Source organism: Lonchura striata, chromosome 1A (assembly GCF_050655825.1).
Source record: "Lonchura striata isolate lonStrDom1 chromosome 1A, ASM5065582v1, whole genome shotgun sequence".
NCBI lineage: Eukaryota > Metazoa > Chordata > Aves > Passeriformes > Estrildidae > Lonchura > Lonchura striata.
In genome coordinates, this window is record NC_140741.1 from 17117536 (window position 1) to 17138503 (window position 20968).

The 20968-nt window shown below is 40.3% G+C and overlaps 1 protein-coding gene across 23 annotated transcripts in view; it reads left to right on the top strand.

Annotated features, from left to right (window-relative positions):
• Nucleotides 1-20968, top strand: part of CALD1 (caldesmon 1) — a 225761-nt gene that overhangs the window by 55230 nt on the left and 149563 nt on the right. For 6 of the 23 annotated variants that reach the window (XM_085570018.1, XM_085570012.1, XM_085570024.1 and 3 more), the window contains exon 2: nucleotides 11453-11597. The exons of the other annotated variants lie outside the window; for them this stretch is intronic. The gene's annotated coding sequence lies outside the window, so the exon portion shown is untranslated. The remainder of the gene's footprint in view (nucleotides 1-11452; nucleotides 11598-20968) is intronic. 23 annotated transcript variants of the gene reach the window in all.

Sequence of the window (20968 nt, forward strand, 5' to 3'; positions counted from 1 at the left end):
ATATGACTAAAAACTGGGATTAGTGGACAAAATCTCATTCTCACTAGGTATAAAGTACTAACTTAAAGAAAAGCAATGATTAAATGCCAGTGTTCCAGGGTCAGGGATGGGGACCACAGGAGTGAAGCAAATACATGTGTGTGTATAAATAGGGATGAGTTTTGGGGGTGGAAGGGAGCAATGTGCTGCAGAAGGGGTCCCCAGTGCTCCACGCAGCTCTCAGGGGTTTTCTTTCCACCACATCAGTTTCCAGGTAGTGAAACCCTACACAGACAACACTGAGATGCAAAGTCACTGGAGCACAGTCGTGTTTACATTCTTGCTTTTCGGTTTATTTTGTTTGGGGGTTGGTACTCTCCACAATCAAAATCATTGGGATGAAGTAGGTTGTGTAGCTGGATTTTATTTCACATGGAGAAAGGCAGTTTAAGTGCAAAAATGTACTTTAAGGCAAGATGTACTTTGCTTGATGGGGATTTTCTAGAGTTTTTCTCATTCGTTTTGCATTGAAATTGTTTGCATTCTTAGTAATACATTGTTTGGGTCATATTGGTAAGTTTAGAGATTCTCTGCTATCTCCTATATAATTTTGCTGAAAACCCACATCTTTGTGGCCAGGAGGGCTGATGGATCAGTTGGATTTCCCAGACTACACCTCATTCCACACCACGCTCATGTTTCGAGGCAGTGTTTTACATGGGTGTTAGAGTCAGCCACAGGACAGGTTGCCTGGATATGAAACCAGCAAGTGCTTTTCATCTCTGGCCAGAAGTACTTCTCAGGAGGTGGCATTTGACCATTATCACAAAATCATGCTAAGAGCTGCCCACTGAGGAGCTCTAATATGGCCAAAAGAAGCACAGTCAAGTTGTGACTGTTGGGTAGTGCAATAGTAGCACACGAATAATTCTGTTTTCCAACTCTTAGAAGGATCAGGGGTAGCCAGTTTGGAGACTGAAAATAACTACTTATCTAATCTCATTCATATTTTTTCATTCAGGATTTGGATTGTGAGAAACTCTGCATTGTATCAGCCTATTTTAAGTGGCATCTGGAGCCTTTGGAAAAGGTCCTTGAGCAATAATCACATTGAATGCAATAACTATTATTGCATGGTCAAAAATACTTTTCATTTCTTCTAAAAAATACTTTTCATTTCTTCTATTTTTACTGTCTCCATGATTCAAAAGGGAGAGGGGAGACTGCTTTGCTTTTCTTTTACCTCTTAAAGGAGAGAAGTGTAAACAAAGCATGCTTTGGAGTAGTTTTTCGTTTGGTTTTTGCCTCCTGTAACTGTGACCCAGCTCAGTGTTGCTGCAATCTCATTCTGGCTACTTGTAGAGAAGCTTTGCAGCAGCTCAAAGTGTTTAACTCTGCTTCTCTACACTGTCCTCATGGTCAGGAAAGATGTTTGTTTCACTTGTCAAACCAAAAACTACTCTGTCATTCTTGTGCCATCTGCCATAGTAACCTAATTGCTTTTCAAAAATAGGCAGTTTTTGTTTTGTTTTGCCTTTTTCCTCCTCGCACTGTTCACCATCATCTCTAAAGAGATGTGAGCTCCTTTCTTGGAGTCAATATATAACAAATTTAATATTAACAAGTGGAGAGGGAGTAATGGTGTGTTTGCTTTGTGTGTCAGAGTATCTGATAAAGATCAGTTCATCTTACTGAAAAATGAAAGGAATTTACTGTATGTGTAAGAAATATGTTTTGTTATAAATGAATGGTTTGAAGTGGTGACAGGCTATGAATCTGACTTACATGACAAAATACAGTTATACACTTCTGAAAGCCTGGAGACTGGTGTGATGAACTGGAAAAAACATTATAATCTGAGCACGTTATTTCTGTATTTCTGTCTCTCCTGTGACCCTTCAAGGCAATGGAAAGTCACTGATGGAAAGGCTGTTGGCATTAGCAGGCACAGAACTGGTTTCTTGGTCCTGGTTTTGTGCTTACAGATCTCTGAGGCTGAATTTAAATAGGTACACTCAATGTTTCCCAATTTAGAATTAAATACCAGAAGCTATAGGTGTAAAAAAAAAAAATCCCCATAACCGACACCAATCTCCTCCCACAAAACCAAAAAGCTGAGAAAGTCATATATAGGTCGTCTTGTCCCTATCCTGTAGGCAGTGTAGGATAATTCCCAAAAGTACATTCACACATGTTTTGTCCATAAACACCTCTGTTTATTAACAAAATACAATAAACTCTTTTTTTTTTTTTTTTTCAGTGAGGATTGGGATAGTTTGCTGCACTTTCTAGATTTTAGCAAGGGGAAATAGCTATCATTCTCAAATGTGTTTCTTGGCCCATGGATATTGCTCATGTGAATTCAAGCAAAAAAAACCCAAAAAACCACTAATGAATGGAAACTTGCAGAAGAGTTACCAGCAGCTGCTTTTATTATGGACCATGGCTCTGACATGATCTCACACGTGTTTAAGACAAGTGTTACCTCACTGCTTCAATGGAAATGCTTTTCATTTGCAAGGGAGTAAATGAAGCCAGAATCAGACAGAGACCTAGGGAGACTCTCTGGGAGAGGGTTTTAGTCTGGGAAATGTGCTTTACATACATATAAAATATATAGACATATCTGCACACTGCAGTAAATGTGTCAGGCCACCTGAGAGAAGGAGGCCAAATTCTGCTTCGAGTAGCACCTGTGTAAATCCAAAATGGACTGCAGGGAAAATGTGGCAGGGAGCACCAAAGAAGTATCTAATTCTCTTTGAGTGCTAGAGTGCAATTTTCTTATTGGATTTCTCAGGTTTCCTTGATTAGATGGCTAGAAAATACAGCAAAATTAGACTGTTCTCAGGGAGCTTCAGGTTTTTGGCTCTTTATTTTTAACCATATCAGACCAAGTTGTTTTGTGGAACCAGTTCAGACAAAAGCACCACATGTGCAGTTATTCTGCCTTGAAAATACAGAAGGAAGCAGTGAAATAAGTACTGTATGTTTCTTGAGTCAATTCTTCAGAATTGGGTAATATTACATCTTTTTTCAAGCTTAGCTAAATCTTGCAAAATTGGAGGAAGATGGCTGTGCTCTATTGAAAATGTAGCTATGGCCTCAAAAAGGCAGAAGAACATTAAAACTTCTTCAGGTCCAGTAGAGGTGTTAGTTAGGAGGAATATTTTGGTGCTACAGTGACAGTCTGCGGCTGTGGGATGGGCTTTGCTGTTTTTCTGGGTGTGAGGAAATGCAGTTGAAGATGGGACAGGTATTGGTTAAGAGTGAGTAAAGGACACAAGAGAGGGATTTGTCCTGGTTTGTTGCTCTCCTTATATTTTGGTAGTCCTGCTTGCAGCTCTCCTGTACAGCAGCACCTGGAGTAAGAGCCTGCAGCCTCTTCGGTGTGAGCTTTGAAATGTTGTGCTTTAGGTGCAGAGTTGATTTTAGCAGGATTTCCCACCAGTGCAAACACTGCTTTCAGATGCTTTTTGCTTTGCTCAGTGTTTGAAGCAGTGATGTTTTTGGGTGTGTGGTGTGAAGTTTTGTTGCAATGTGGTTTGCAGCTGATGCTGGGCACTCCCTGTGATGGAGGGAAAATGTTTTAAGACTATAGAATCCAGTAGTGTTAGCTTTCATTTTAACTTTCCTTGAGGACTGAAGGAAAGCAGAATGATGGTAATTAAGCTTGATCTGTAGCCCAAAATTGAGTGGGGGAAGGCAATAAAGTATAGGGAATGTTTTAAATGGCCCTGTCCGCTTATTTAAAGCGAGGTCTCAGAGAGGGGGTTACAAGCCTCTTCTCAGCCTATTACAGGTTTCTAAGTGTTCACTGTCTGAGCCAAAGCTAATTATATTGTCCACAGAAAAAGCACAGCAGAAGCTGGTGTCCCTGTGGTTCATACAACTGCTAATTATTTCCAGTGGTGATGCTGAAATACGTTTGTACATAATTGGTCTGAGATCACCAACTCGTTTCACGTAGATGCTGTTCTGCCATCAGGCAGGAATGACTTCTGCCAGCTGCAGGGCCCTGCCAGATTTGCAGGGGTAGCACAAAGTAGAGAGCCTGTTGCTGAAAGCATTTGAGATTAAATTTTTTGGTTCTCCCTAGATCTTCCCCCTGAGGAAATTCAATGCTGCTCAGGGAGAAACTGCAGTGGGAGAGCTCATGTTTGAATACAGCACAGAAATCCTTTCCTTCTGCTTGCTACTAGCATTCTTCTGTCTTAAAAACCACCCCATATTTCTATTTTAATATTGTCTTTAGTTGAACAGTGCTTACCAAATTCAGTCTGCCTTGTATATGCTAAACAACACTGTGCATGTTGTAGGTCCTTTAACTGAGACAAAAATGGCCAAGGTCATGTGCAAAGTCAGTGAGAGAGGTTGGGACTTCTGTCTCCTACAGCAAGGTCTAAAATATGCTGTCGTCCCAGGGAATAATACCCATAGCTAGCTGTCCAAGTTTTGGCCAGGATAGGATTATTTTTTTGCAGTATCTTAGGGGTGCTGGTGGAGAAGAGGCTGGACACGACCTGGCAGAGTGAACTTGCAGCCCTGAAAGCCAGATACATCCTGGGCTGCATCCAAAGCACCGTGGGCAGCAGGGGAAGGGTGGAGGCAATTCTGCCACTCAGCTTTTGGGAGACTCCACCCATGAGTGCTGCCTCAACACAAAAAGGACATTGACCTGGAGGTCACCACATGGATCAGAAGGTTGGAGCAGCTCTCCTATAGCAGAAGGCTGAGACAATTTGGTTTGAGAAGAGATGGCCTGAGAGTAAGCTGGACTTCAGTGCTGGAATGCAGTGTAGGATCAGACAGATGGGGCTGCATCCATTCCTGCCACACCCAAAAGCGATGCAAGAGTTGAAACAAGTGGGTCAGAAATGAACAACTAGAATTCTATGCTGGCAGAAAGGGTACAGAGGAAGGGTACATAGGAACAGCTGTTTCTCATATAACTTTGGTGCTGCCTACTGCACAAAGAAGCACAAAAATATCTCTGAAGTACCAGAAAGAAAATCTTTGTGCTGCATATGACTTTGCATTTATACAGGTGCAATTGGCTTCAACTGAAGGGCCATTTTGATGAGATAGAATGTCTCATTTATATCTTAGATATCAAATACATTTCGACATTCCATGAGTAGTAGAAAACAAACACACCCCACTTGTGTTGGTGTTCCTGTGTGTATGAAAGATGACCTGTCCTCTTTCCCCACATGCATTTTCTGTATGGACATAATGTCCCCATTCAGTATTCATAAAGACACTAGTGGCTACCCAACTTGGCTGATTGATGAAGAGAGGCATTTGCAGAATTCCACCCAGCTGAAATCACTGATTCTGCAAGTGGAATTTGTTTATGCATTTTTTTTCTTTGTTAAAAAAAAATGCAGTTAGTGGTTTACAATGTTTATATGGATAGCACCAGCTGAATCTTGTTCCAGTCCATTGCATGCTATTTTAATGTGACCTACAATAAGCATTGTGCAAAAAAATTCTGACTGGGATGTCGATGTCCAATTTTAAGTTCATGCATTTTTGGAGCACGCATGACAGCTTCACAGGAAGACTGGTCCAGATGTAGCACAAACAAACTGTAAGAAGCTTTGTCAAGCTTAATTAATCTCCTTAGGTGATACCAGGAATTTTTTTTTTTTTTTTGAGGGATAGGAACAATGGAGACTGAATAGAAGTAAGCTGCTATCCTGCAAATTTAAGGGATTAAATATTGAATTGTTGTATTATATTGAAGAATTAATTCACCACCCAATACTCACCTTTTCAATTCAGTAATCCCTAAAATCTCTTTTGAGGAGCCAGCTGTGCTCACATCCAATTTCTCCCTATCAGGGCAAGGGTGCTGGTTCAAAACTTTTGGATGTGCCAGCCATGCTAAAAGGGCAGAGTGTCAAATGTGCTGTTTTGTGTGAAACTGAGTGGCGGTGCTGTCCCAGACCTGCTTCCTCTTTTACCTGATTTCTTTATTTTGTATGTCTTTTGCTTCACTTTATTGATCTCTGCTACTTCTGGTTTAATATCACAGCAATATGAAGCTTGTGGATAATTTATTTAAATAGCTTTTTGCATTGTAGTAGTGAACTGCTTATTGCACTGAAACCTGGGCAATCTATGTCCAGGTTTACCTCTGGTGAAGTTAATTTCTTAACCACTTGTCACTCTACAGAATATATCTCAAAGTGGTGCAAAAAACCAAAAAAACCCAAAAAAACCCCCACAATTGTTTCTCCCCTCTCCCTTAAGATTGAAAAAAGCTTCTATGTTCACTGGAGTACTAAATAAAGGCATCCAGGAAAAAATGTCTGCTTTGGAAACCCCAGCACAATATTAAGGGATGACTCTTACAGACAGTCAAATACCTTTAGAGGAGTTCCACATCAGAAGTTGTAGGCACTCCTCTGTTTATACTCTGTGGCATGGTATTTCCAGTAGCTTTTGAAAGTAATCATTCCTCTTTTGGGTTGTCCCATGGCACATGCACAATATAATCTGGATTTCTCCAAAACAGTGCTTTTAGGAACTTTCAATTGTCATCATTTGGATTGGGAGTTACTCTCCTAAAAGAGCAGCTCTGGCTGTTGTGGGGATTTTTGTCAATTTTTCCTGTTCAATATTACTTTAGCATTTATTCTCCTGCTTACAACTGATGCAGATTGCCCAAATAAATATGACTTTGACCCATCTGAGTCCATTCAGTGGCTTCACATTTCCTGGCTTCCAGCTGTGCTCACTGAGGGGAATGGGACCTAAAATGTCATTTTGAATGCTGTTTTGTCTGCAAACAGCTCAGTCACTGCTCCATGGCCAGAAGTCCCAGATTTTGTTAAGGCCTTCAGCTGTTGACATCAGCCTCAGAATAACATAATTTCTTGTGCATAAATTTATGTAGGTTGAGAAAGGCATCATTTGACAGAGACCAAAGATTTAAACATTTAGGTAATTGCTGTCTAATTATCATACCCTTGGCAATGTGACAGGGAAAAAGAGAGAGGGATATAAGTTACTTTGAGCCATCAGATAAGAAATACAGATCCTGTAATACATGCTAGCTGCAGTATTTCAGTTCTTAAAAATGTGTGTATGGTTAGCAGCTTTAGGCACTTGGTGCTGTCTTTGATTATAACAGTGCTGAACTTTAGCTGCAAAATTGAAACTTCTGATTTTCTAGTACATCAGTAAGTGAAACCTAAACCCATGTAATCTGTAAAAATAAATGTAATTACTTTAGCAAATGTGTTACAGCTGGCCAGGTTTAACATGAAGGTACCTGTTTCTTATAGCTGACTAGTGTCAGAAGACAGAGGTGATGGCTTGAGCTGTGCTTTGCAGGCAGAATGGAGGAGAAAAATTATTGCTTTGCATTCTTCTGTGTGTACATTAAAGTGACTTTAACTTTAGAGTTTTGCAGATCTGACCTCTGACATGTCTTCCCCCTATTTTCTTCTGTTTAAAGCATCTTGGTGAGAGTAGCTTTTTTATTTCAAATCTCTGGTAAAATTGTATTTTAGTGGGCAGCTTCAAAATGGAACACTTGATAAAATCTTCAGGAATGCCTGAGCTTCTGAAGCTGTGACAGATCCCTTTCAAGGTGGCAGTCTGCGAGAGCAGGAGATAGGACTTTGTTGCACTCCATCACAGGTGCTGCTTTGCTTTTGCTTTAGCAGAATTTTTGCCCATTTTTCCTTGGTCACTTATCTAGCAAACATACTTGAGATTTCTGCAATAGCAGAGATAAAGGGCTGACTGCAGCAAAGCTCTTCAGTGTTGGTCAGTGATTGCTATGCTGAAAATAAAATTATGAAAGGCTGGACAAGATCTCTGTCTGGCACAAAGCACTGCTTACACTGCTGTGGGCCCCATCCTTGTTCTCCAGACTTTGGTGTCATTTCTTGTTGTGGATAGAACCTTATCAATCTGCTATAAGAGCACACTTGTTTCCTGACCTGCTGGAAATTTCAATAGCTATTTTTCACAGGAATGCTGTAGCTTGAGGCTTAATTAGGACCCATGAAGTGTTTAGAGGTCTTTTAATGAAAGGTGCCCTGCAACTGGTAAGTGCACTGTGATGTTAACTAAAGTGATGCCCACCAAGAACTAGTGGTAGATAAGGCTATCATTAACTGCTAAGCTTTTCTGTCCCTTCTCTTTGATCTTGCAGGTTTCTAGTTCTTCCACTTCAGCAGTTTAAATTCCTCCTCACAAAGAACACCTATTGAAGACCAACTGATTTTTGGATCACTAATTCAAGCAACTGGAGCAAATGATTAGGTTTACGATTTCAGTCTCAATTTATAGCATTGGGTTTTTTAGAATTGCTTTCTGGGAGGCTTAACATTTAGGAACAACTGTCTTGAGTAGCCAGGGTATGTTACAGGACAAGAGTACCTGTGGCATCTTCCTGAGAGGTGGCCTCATTCTTGTTCTCACATAGTCTGATCTTTCCAAGAGTAATTTTTCTCCTGTGAGATGTCACTGGGAGTGTTTTTGTGGCATCATTAACGACTCTGTATCTTGATCTTAACCATCCTGGAACTCATGCAGCATCTGGAAAGAAAAGCTGCCTAAACTTTGTGGGGATTTTTTTTTTGCTTTGGGTTGCCCTTTTTTAAAGAAGCAAATCTCTAGTTTCTGAGTGACCTGCAGATATTATGAGGGCAAAATTCCTACTCTAAATGGTTCCCAGGATAACTCTGCATTGTGTATGTCCCAAGCAACTTGTAGCTGGGATTTGTTTTGTTTTCTTGCAAAAGAAAATTAATACATCATGATGGGCAATTCATGGCACATAAGTCAAATTATACAAACAACTGAGGATTTTTGTGTTCTTATATCTGTCCATGGATAATATGGGAAACAAAGTAATTTAAAAACCTTAAAGAATTTTGGCTGCCTTTCAGAAATGGTAAAGTCAATAAAATGCTCAGTAGAGATTGTATGTCCCCAAACATATTTTATCTTGACAGGTTTTATACTATTGAGAGCTGCAGCCATGACTTGAAGCCAAGTTGGGAAAAGAACAGTTCTGTTGCAGGGCTGCATTTGATGGGAATCTGAGGAGGGGAAGGGAGAGAATTGTGTGTGCTCTGAGAACGCCAAATGCAGAAAGCTTCACTGAGCTGAACTCCTGGGCTCTATAAATCATTGTAACATCAGTAGGTCTTTACTGATTTACATCTCTTGGGCATCTGTTTTGGTTTTTATTTTACACAAACCTAATTGCTCTGGATGCATGAAAGCATGGGGTTTTAATAGAAGTTATATTGATGGCAGTAGCTTGGAGCCTGTGTATTATAGTCAGTATCATTGACTTGAAAAAAATAAATAAACAAGTGTGGCCATGTCTAGCCTCCATGACCTGGATCAAATGAATCCATGATTTCTCTGCACTGATGTGGCTCCATTGAAGTTTGCTTATCACACATCTTGCTTCTCTGCCAGTGTGTGTCTGGAAAGAATAGACTTTCTGGGTAGGAGACTGGAAATTACGAGTTGTGTGACATTAGAACAGATACTTCATTGCCCTTTGGGTCCTCCCATCTGAAAAGAATGTGAAAATTACATTCAAATAGCATGGAGGATAAAGTCTGTCTGTGCTATCTGTTGAAGGAAGCTCAGTAGATCTAGTCCCACTGTTGGAGGATTGTAACTCTTTGGGTTTATGGAGAGGAAAAGTGGAGCTGTGGAGCAGCAAAGTGCCTTGTCTCTGTTTTAGTCAGCCTGCACCCATGTCCTGCTCCTTTATCCCAGTGAGGGGCTCCATGTAAAGGTGGAGGTCTGACACAGGTGTTTGTTCATCCCCTGTTTTGGGAAGGCAAGTTCACTTTGCAGGTACTAAAGGGAGCTTGCATGCAGGCAGTGCAGAATGGACATGGGCTGCAAGAGCTTCACATGAGGGCAGGGAAGAGTAACTTGGAAGTGAACTTGGATGGTACTTTTGGCCTACTTAATTGGAAGAAGTTGGAATGGTTTGGGGTTAAAGCTGTAAAAGAATTATAGAGGATTTAAGTTTACCTCTTGGTCATCCTATTTGAGTATTAGCAAGGCTTTGAAGAAGGGAATTTAGGCTCTCATTTTAAGAGTCTGTTCTCCTGAAATCTTTGCTCTGGGGAGTCTTTAGTAGGATGTGGATCCTGTAAGAGGACACAGTGGACTATTGTTGGTTGGTGACCTCCCCTTTTGCCTGTCCCCTCAGAAACCTGACTTCTAAAAGACCCCCAAGCACTCTTAAAGTAAGAAGGAGATACAATAAGAATGTTTGTTAGGCTGAATGTCTTAAAAAAATAAGTATGCTCATAAGTCACATAGCAGTATGCACTGCCTAATAGGATTATGTGGTGTGTTAAAAAGTTGAAAAAATTATATTTAGACTTGTAGATTTTGTTTTTCCTTCACAGAAATATCTTGAGAAGATATTTTGTTGTGTTGCTACTATTAAGATAGATATTTTCGACTTTTATGGCTCAATTGATTTAAAAAAAAATCCAACTTGGAGGAATGTTTATATTTTTCCTCCTTAGATGTTTTGTCCTTGAGTCAATGAACAGTGGCTTGAAGCTGATAAGTGATGCAGTTCAAAATGCTTGACTGCAGTGTGGAGGCAGCTGTTGGGATTTAAAAACCTCAGAGGACCACCCTTCCCCACCATGGCTGTGTGTGCTGGCCTGAGAGGTTTCATCTTTCCCTGGAAGTCTTTCTTGATCCACTAGGGTGGAATAATTACATATAATTATTAATTATATAATTATTGTCAGATAATTATACTGGGGAGGCTGGGGTGATGCTGTTTGCACACAGAGTGAGATTGACCACTGTGGAATTATTTCTCTTATCTGACAGGAGAAATCAACTCCTGTGGGAAATATATTTGAGTTAAATACCACATATTCATTCATTAATTTATTACCTCAGGGGTGGAAGGCATGGAAAGCTACTGGTGAAATGAGTTGCAGGGAGAGCCTAACAGGATGCCAGGGGCAGCTTTCTCCAGCCTCCCTGAGCTCAGCCAGTGCTGCTTGGCATGGTGTGCCCTTCTCTGCCATAGGTACCAGACAACATTTTCTTTCCCCTTTCAATCTTTGCACAGTGAGGGTGGAGCTGGACTACACTGGAGCCATTTCACAAGGACAGGGGCAGTTGTCTTGCACTGTATTGTATTGACTTCAGCTAAAGCAGGAGCAAATCCTTAAGGTCCAGGAGTAGCAATACGGAAGTGCAGCATTTTCCATAATGTAGAAGCTGTGTCTTATTTTCTTCCTCATAGAGAGATCCTACATTTGAATTGAGAGCTCTCACTAGCCAAAGAACCTCCTGAATTTTTTTATCTTCTGATGACTCTTGGTTTTGAAAAAGATGAGGAGTTGGGAAAATAAAAATTGGGAAAATACCATGGGCTTAGATACTTAACTGGATACTCAGTTTGAATTGAGTTCCTTACCTTTACTTGATGACTCATTTTTAGGGAGATACCTGCTAAATGAGACTACATGACTTGAAGTTCTGGGCAGTGAAAGGCACGGTGTGATGCAGAATTGTAAGGTCAGATCCAGCTGAAGACAGAAATTACTGAGAGTTGTTGCTCTCTGACAGCTTCACAGTGATTTAAGGTACGCAAAGCAATATGTTCCAGCAGGAAATGCTCTTCAGTTCAGTTCTGAAGACATTTTTCCACTACACCTGTGTATAGTCATTCTAATCTGTAGTAGATTACTGCTCAGGACTTAGTGGTGTCTTTGGGGAAGCATAATGAAATCTGTGTTGCTTAGTGTCTGCTGTAGCTTTCTCTAAATAGAGGATTTCATACCCAGCACCTTTCGTCAGCCCTGGATTCACTCAGTTTGTCATGCTGCAGTAACCTCTCACATTCACCTTCACTGGGGGTGTTTGCAACGTTCTGCTGAAAGAGTGAAACCCGTAGTGCTGTGAAACAGTGACAAACTCAAGAGGTCCCCCAGAGAGAAAAGAGAGTTTGTTATAATGCATGTACTTAGACATGACTCTGGTTGTATAGGACATCTGGCTTCTTGACTTTAGAAGCAACTTGCTGTTACTTGTTTTCATAGTGGTACTTGGAATAATTCCTCTAAATGCTGAACCTGCCATTGTGGGACAAATTTTGCACTTGGCTAAACATATTCAGATATTATCTGAGGCTTTCATTCCTTTAGATAATTCTTCTCCCTAGGTGTTGACAAATTACACGATGGTGGCTGGAAGGGTAAAGAAAATCTAAAGCAAAAAGGCTGCAGTGAATGATTGATAGGTGATTGGTACAGAGTTTTAAATGTGAAAGTGTCACTGTGAGCCAGCTGAAGTTAATACTCTTATTCCTGAAAGTACCACTAAAAGCATGAACCTGTTAAAGTGAAGTGGCATTTTGGAAGTGAAGTCAGGGTTTTTCAGAGACATTATTTTTTTAGCTTTCACTGGTAGAAGTCCAGATGCATGCTTTAAAACTTATTTTACTCTGGCTATAGTCAAATAAGTAAAGACAGAATATTGGTCCAGATGAGGATACTTAAATCACCAACCCATATCTTAATTTCTCTTCTTTTCCTTCAGTTCATCTTCCATTTGAAATCTGGTCACCTAAGAATTTTCTCGAATGCTGTGATCTGGAATATTTCCTTAAAACAGTGTCTGCTGAGTTATTTTAGATTGCTGATTTACTGCTGTCCTTCCTATGTCTTTTTAGATTTTTAATTCTTTCTGCAATGGTTCTCCATTACTGTCAAGCCTAGGGCAGTAATAAAAAGAAGCTTCTAGTCTTGTACTCATCTCCTGGTTGTCCCATGTCCTCTGATTTCTGTCATGACAAAACATGCTAATGGTGAGCTACCCTGGTACTTGGCATGATCTTTCAGGTTATGTTTCTTAAAATATATAATTTATTGGAAGCTAGTTTGTTAGAAGTACTGGATGAGCAGTGCTGAAATGAAATTAATTTGCTTTCTAGAAGAAATAACCCAAACAGAAGCTTTTATCAGACTTCTGCCCTGAAAGAACCCAGCTGTTAGGAAGTGGGAAGGGATGTGTGCAGGCTTCATACTCACACAATAGGGCTGCTCATTTATAACAACTGTTTGTGTGATCAAGTGAAAAACTGTCAGGGTCCTGTCTAAGGAAATTGCGTTCCATTGGTGCAAAGCATCATCAGGTATCAGGAGGTAGATTAGTAAAAATAAATTTGCAAATTTTTCCAGCCATACAGCCCTGGACTGTTATTGTAAAATGAGTAAAGATACTCAAAATGCACATTCATTTAGGTTTTCTTTCCAAATCTGAGAAAACATAGTCTATCTAAAGCCTCTTTAATGGAAAGTGATTCCCAAGGGGTTAGAGAGCTGCTGTTTTTTTTTTTTTTTCCAGTAATGAAAAAGTTAGCTCTGAAACAGGAAGTGCATATAAACATCTACTCACCAAACCCATGACACATTTATATAGTGGAGAGTTTAGAGGTTAAGAGTGTCCAGTCGGTACTGGGAATGCTCCAAGTTCTCCAGACTTCCAGTTTCATTGCTGTGTTTGAAACCTTAGGGAAAAATACAAGTACTTATCAAATATTTGCAGGCAAGAATGATATTTTAGAGATTCCTTGAACTTACTCAGTAGTTGTCGAAATTCTTCAGTCTGCCCTGTCCCATACCTAAAATGCTGCTGTTTGTCTAGCTGTTAATCTTCGAATTTACAAAACAATTAATTGGAAAAAGAAGAAAAATGAACACACTGTAACAAGGAGAGAAAAAAAAAAAATCCTTTACCCACGTCCTCTACTGAAAAGGGTTTTTACAGTGTGGGGGTGGTGGGAGAAGCAGGGCCTGGAAGCTTTGTCCATAAAATCAATGGTGGGATAATTTCCAAGGTCAACAGAATATACTATGGCTGTACTCCTGTAACCCAGAACTGCCATAAACACACCTTTGCAACATGAAAATAGCCCAGCTCCTCTGGGATTATCCCAAAGGAATGGGGCAGCAGGGGAGGCTGGCCCTCTGTCAGTAGTTCTCTCAGATGATCCTTGGGCAGATGGTCCCTGTGGAATTCCATCGTGATTGTGGGAAATGTGTATCAGGCACGCTGGGCTCTTTGAACAGTTGTTATTACAGGGCTCCAGAACTGGAAAACTCGGGGAAAAAATATGAAGTGAGGAGCAGAAGTGAAAGAGAGTTACTACTGGGTGATATTACAGCTGCTACTACTTAGAATTCAGATAAAAAGCACAGATGATACCAGGATCAGGAGGGTGGGGGGATCGTGAGCAGTGATGAAGATAAGGCAGCTGTAGAGTGCAATCTGTATCATTCAATAAAGTGACTCTGTTCAGATAAATTGTTGTAATGCGGCCAAAACCAAAATCATATATTAAGGAACAAGAAAAATGGAATGAGGGACTGTAGGTTCTGTGTATGAACAATGTAGAAGACTCTAATAAAAATCAAATCTTGGTACCTCCTTGGGGACAGATATTGGCTACTAACTGGCTCTGTGATTCTAGCAGAGTTGGAATCTGAAACCAGACAAGTAAATTAGACACACATTTTTATGCCCAGGGTGATGAACCACTGGAAGAACAGTATTTGGTTGATTCTTCTCTTGGTGGTGGTAAGAAATTGTGACATCTGCCTTATGTCACAGAGCCCAGAGTTTTGGGTTTTTTTAAATTTTTTCTGTAGTTCAGAAGTCCCCTCAAGTTCTATCTAAAAACTGATATGGGGACTATGTATGCACAGAGTCATAAGTCCTGCTAGACAAAGTTGGAACCTTTCTGATCACCCCTGAAGTGCAAATCTATTGCAGCAGGAGTATTGAGCTTGTTTAAATAAAACCCCAATGGGAATAACTTTGTTACAATGGTCAATAAACTGTGCTAACGAGCCTGTCTGGAGCTGTCACAGAAAAGTGATCCAGAGATGTCTGCAAAGACAAGAAAAACAAAACAAAATGCGTGGTAAATGAGCTCCTGCAGACCAAGCATGAAAGCTGTTGTTGGACTATTTCAAAATGGCTTTTGAGGTTCTATGCATTAAGGAACCAGAAACTGGGGGTAACCCACAAGGCATACACTCCAGAGGCTTTTCTGTCTGGGTTCTTCAATGGGAGACTTTCAGGATTAAATTTATTGTAGATTTAACTTCACATTAATGACTCACATCCACTGGAGAAAAATGAGATTATATGAGTGAGATGTACTGCTCTGCTGCATCTTCAGAATGAGAGCAAGCTGTTTTGATAACTAATCATAATACAGGTCCTAAATGTGTTCTTGAGTCATTAAATGTGTCAGTAGACACCTCAGTGGCATAATAGAACAAGAAAATGTTATTTCATGCTTGCTTTATATATAATTTCTGCAGAATGGAATGAATTTACTTTGAGCTATCTGTGCCTTCCATGTTAGCTTTGTTTTTTCGAGTTTTAGGAATAAATAAATACTATCTTCCACTAGGTATTTATCAAGAGATTAAATTAGTGACAGCTGGTCAATAGTTTTACAAGACAATGTGGGCCTGAGAGAGAAAACCAATTCCTTTTAGAATGTTTGCATGCTTACTTTTGTGCAGAAGCCAGTGTGGATGAGTTTTTTGCTGTTTTATTTTTTCAAGTGTGATATGGTAAAAAATGGGTGTGGGTGAAAGAGATGATGAATTCTTCTATGGCAGTTATAAGCCCAAGTAACTGGGAAGATTGCACAATAAAGCAGATATTACAAAGAATCAGAAAACTGACTTGTGTGGTTTAGGGTCTTTTAATTATTATTTTGGTGGTGTTTTTTTCCCCCCAGGTTTGCATTAATATTCATGAGGAAGGCTATGAGAAAATAATAATGAGAAATGACAATAGAATTTAGCAAGAGACTTGAAATTGGGAGGAAATGTGAAGGAAAGAAACCAAGATGGCATTGGATCTGCAAGTTTGAGATGAGAGAGGAAGGCAGAGCTGTCAGGAATGATAGAGAGCAGACCAGGAGGAAGATGGGTGCAGGTTTTGAAGCATCAGTCTGAAATAATGCTGGGAAAAAGAGGGTAGGAAGGGATGAACAGGAGATTTGTAGGTGTTTGGAATAATACAGTCATGGAACTGAAATCAGAAATATCAGCTCTGGGCACTGCTGGAGGTGATAAACTGTTTAACACAGGCTTTGAAGGCTGTTGTATTTCCATTTTGGTGTGATGTTATTCAGCATGTTTTAGACTAGTTGTGGCACTTTTGTTAATTGTGGCACTGCTCCATCTGGTGGAAAATATTTTTTTCCTGTTTAGCATGGACACTTCACATATCTGATGGTAAAAAGTGATTGGAAAATCCACCCCCACCCCCTTCCCCATGTTTTTCAATGCCCCAAAATGTCCTCAGAGGAAAAAGTAGTGCAAAGCACTCATATGATGTTACATGTATATTTGTATATAATTCTCTGCTCTCCAGAAGTTTTTGATGGTTATCCACACTATCTGCCTACTTATCATCAGTGTTTTGGTAACAAAGGCTTGTCTTGTATTTTTCTGGAAACTGTATGTTGACAGTATTGGCTTTCTGTCTTCTGTGACAGGTCTGCTTGTAGTTCTACCTTTTTTGTTTTTTTTCTGGTAAGCACAGAAAAAAAAATGTTGGTAACATAGTTTTTGTGAAATTTAGGGGCAAGGTGCTTGCCTTTTTTTTTTTTTTTTTTTTTTTAAATTGAAAAGCATTAAAATAGGTACAGGGTAAAATGTTTTAATGTATTTCCATGACTCCAGCCCCAGGTCAGTGTTCCAGAGTTGATGTCCTGGGTAAGACATATCATGACAGAGTATCAGACTTCTGCTCTGACTGTGATTAACTGGCTTGGTGTGAATCTCATGGAAAGTAGCAGAAGGTGGATCTGCCATCACATGAGCCTTTAGAAGGATTTTTTCACCTGAATACTTGGGTTAGTTTGAGACAGACCCAGGTTTAATGTAGAATTTTTTTTTTTTTTTGTGTATGCAGTACTTTTCCTTCCATTTTCTCTGCCCATGAGTTTGAATCTTGACTTCTCAGTAGGATTCCAGGTTACATTTTTATCTTCCTCTTTTGTGACTTGAAGTTATATTTCCAAATGCGTGCTTGCATAGGCTTCTCTGCTGCATCTTTCATCACCATTTTCAGATGTCTCCCTGTAAATGTCAGGCACTTCATCACCTCGATGACTTCATGTACCTTCATGCAGGGCTGGTGGCCTGGGATATTCTACAAGTGAGTTTATCTTGTCATCACCAGTTGTGCTTTGGACTGAACCTGCTCCTGAGCAATGCAGAGAGGTGGCTGAGTGATTGCAGCCCTTGCTCTGTGCTATCCTGCTGCCTAAACTTGCCCTCTTTGCCTGCTTTTGGATCTGGCCGTGTCCCAGGATCAAGGACAAGGAGAATACTATCTCCCCATGGCTAAGAGCTGGAGAATGTGTTGCCAAAAAAGTTCCTGTCTGCATGAAGTGTGATACCATCTCAGCATTTTAGCAAGAGCTGTCACTCAGCTGGAACTGCAGCATGCTCTTGTGTCTCTTTGGTCATCTTCAGTGTAAACTGTTTATGAGGATTTTTATCAAGATGCTCCATCTTGAATCCCATGTATGTCATCCTCTTTGTGATTTCAGCAGGGCATTGCACAAGGATTGGCAGGGCTGCCTGATTGCTAAGTCTGATAAGATCCATCTGATCATCATGACTTAGGTTTGTGTGGTCCCTCTCTGCTTCCTGGGAAGCTCTGTGTGCTCTGGTTGAGTCCCAGGTGGCTGCATGGCTTTAACCACTTATTACCCAGCTGTACTTAAATTCTCCTTGTTCTCCTTGTCGAGCAATACATGCAACTTTATTGCCACCTTCCATTTTATGTAATATGTCTGGGTCTACGTATTTATTGCATTGTAGAATATATTATTACATATATATAGACACACACACCCTTCCTGGCTTTGTAGTCTGGCCAAAACAGTATTGCAACCTGGATTGGTTGATGGCTTGTTGGGTTGGAAGCAGTGAATTGAAGCTGATCATGTGAAGCAGTGCTCTTCCCTATAGGTTTAGTCTGCTTTTACTGTTGCTTCAAGTTGAAATAGCAGGCAAATATTTGCTGGACTTGGAGTGAGTGACTGACACTGTGCTATCTGTAATTTTTAATGAGCATTTAACTGTTAGGTGTGAAATTGAGAAAGTAGGAAGCATAAAAGATATGATTTCCCACTGCTGCAGTGGTTTATAGTTCATGTAACAGTAGTTGGTACTGACTGGAATTAAGTCTGGATGAAAGTCTGGACACTAGCTGCAGACCCCATGCATGAAAAAAAATAGAGAAATAAATGCCTTCATGATAACTGATTTTTTTAGAAATTACTTTTGGTTGAAGTACTACATGCATTTTACAAAGTTCATGTACCTCTGCAGTTTATTTTAAGAGATCTGAATTTATTTGGTGTAGATTTATTTCAATTATCTAATCAGAAGCAGACACATAACTTCTTAGGCTGTCAAAGGTATTCAGGAATGTATGACAAACTTCAAAGGAATGTATAAGATCTTGCTACACATCTCACTATGCGTTTTTATAGAGAAGAGTTAATTAAATTTTCCTGTTCTGCCCAGAAATTGCTTATAGGCTAAATTAAGCATGTGGGGTTGTAAGGCTTTTCAATGTTCTCTCTTTCTGTTTTAGCTTTGTGAGTGATTGAACAACCAAATGCTTATCTGGATCAAAGAAATAATAAGCAGAGGGGGCATCCTTGGGGCAGTTATCGGTTGAAAACAATTGCGCTGTCAGGTATCCAAGTTCCAAGGCACAGAGCCCACCAGAGGGATTAAGCAACAGGGACTGTGCACAAAAATATTTACTTGCAAAGAAGAAACTTCCAGGAGGAAAGCAACTCTGTTTTCCAGCTCATGTTTCTGCAGGCGGGGGTTTGCTGGGGAATAAAAGGACTGTGCCACCCTTGGGAGTCCTGCCTGGTGTTGGGTGTAGTCCCAGTCAGGTGGGACATGAGTTACCTGGGTACAGGACAGCATCCTTCCCGGCCTCCAAACTGGGAAAGCATCTTGGGTTAACTCCTGTGGAGACTTAATTTATGTTCACTTGCTGGGAGGGAAGGGGAGAAAGAAAAAAAAGCTCTGGTTATCTGAATATACACCATTCAAGTATGTTTGCAGGGACAATATTTCAAGTTATTAGTCTCAACAATTTAGATAAGAGCATGTACTTTCCTCCAAAAGACAAGGCACAGTATCTTAATATTAATACCTGACACGGAGTAACCCTGTGTGATAAAGTACATAGATAGCACAACAAGGGGTGAATTAGAAATGCCTGGGAAGATATATGATGCCATTAGTAAAACATGGAGATTTATGTGTGACATTAACATCTCTAAGATAGCAGAAGCAGAACTGTACAGCTAAAGCTGCCTAAATGTTTTTTTTTTTTTCCTTTCCCCCAGATGCAATAACAAAGAGATCTGAGAGAAAGGGTTATCTAATGAGTAAAGTACTGCCTACAGTTTGGCAGACACACCATTCCCTTCAAATTTTCCTCTGTATCCTCTGGCAAATGACTGGGACTCAAATGCTTGAGATCCATGGCGGATGGTGGCGCTTTGGGTGTGATTGAACACAAGAGCTGGGTTGCCCTTCCTTGGCATTGAGGTATCTTGTTCTTGCTGGGAATGGCCCTGGAAGAGCAGGACTGGCCAGCAACAGGCACCAAGCAGAGAGGACTCCTAGAGTCCACTTCTGGAGCTTTGACACCAGGAAAAAGGTGAATTTTAACTCTGGCCAGCTTGTGTGGCATATTTCCTCTGCCAGGGCTGAAGGTCAGGGGAGTGTGAGAGTGTCTCCATCCTCTCTGGCTGGGTGTGCCCTTTGCTGCTTTACACTGACCATTGCTGCTGTTTCTGTCATGCCCAGTTAGGCTCTGTTTTGCATGCACATAGAACTGGGACAGCAGTGATGAATCCTCGCTCAGCCATGGGGCAGTCCTGTCCTTCTTGCCAAGGGGAGATTTTATTGTCTTGGGTTCATTATAACACAGTTATAACCCTGGAATGGTTATAATGGTTATAACCCTTTCATGGCCCTGGAATTTGAAAATATTCTACTGCCTGTTGGGAGTTTCTTACTGTACAAAGTGAATTCAGCTAAATAAGAACTCATTTTTCAAGAGAGACCTTTTCTTACAGTGCAGGAAGTTCTCACTTGTGGAGAGCCAGCATGAAAATCAGCAGTCAGTCTGTATTGTCTTAAAAGCAGAGAAGAAAGAAAAACTTTCATTGTACCTTGAGGATGGAAATTTTAAAGGATAGCTCAGTGTACAAGGAGAGAATACAAGTTTCTCTTGAACAGACCATCACTGTGTAGTAAACTGGCATACAATTATGTATTGAAATTGTGCTTTCCTTCTCTTTGAACTGTTAGCATTTACATGTAAGTAGAAGTTCCACTGGTTTTGAGGTAAGGCAGCTCAATATTGACACGTTATTGATCATAAAAGTTGAAAAGTTTTCTGGGAAAGTTGTCTGGTGCTGTGGTGGGTGTGCAACATAATGAAGAGTGTTGTTGGGACACTTGGTAAATAAATATCCTCAGAAATTTGGGAATCAGTTAAAGATGATCCCACCCTCTCAAATGCATTATTAGCTTGCTGATTGGAAGGAAAAAAGGTCGCTTCTAAGTAAGAATAAGCTCATGTTCAAATGTGGAATCCTTTTACATTTGGTAAAGTGTCATTAATAATTAATCACGTATGTAAACACTTCATCTGAAAGGTCTCCAAGATCTTTTCAAAGGTGAGTTTTGTGCCAAAGCTCATTGAAAGTATCACTTGGATTACCAAGACTGAAGCACAGTGAGCATGAGGATTTAGTTTTAATTTACACTTGAAATGGGAGAGGGAAAATTAGAAACCAGATTAATGACTAGTGGGCTAGTTACCTGACAAGATTTTGGGGTCTTTTCCTGTCAGCTGGAAAACAACACTAACT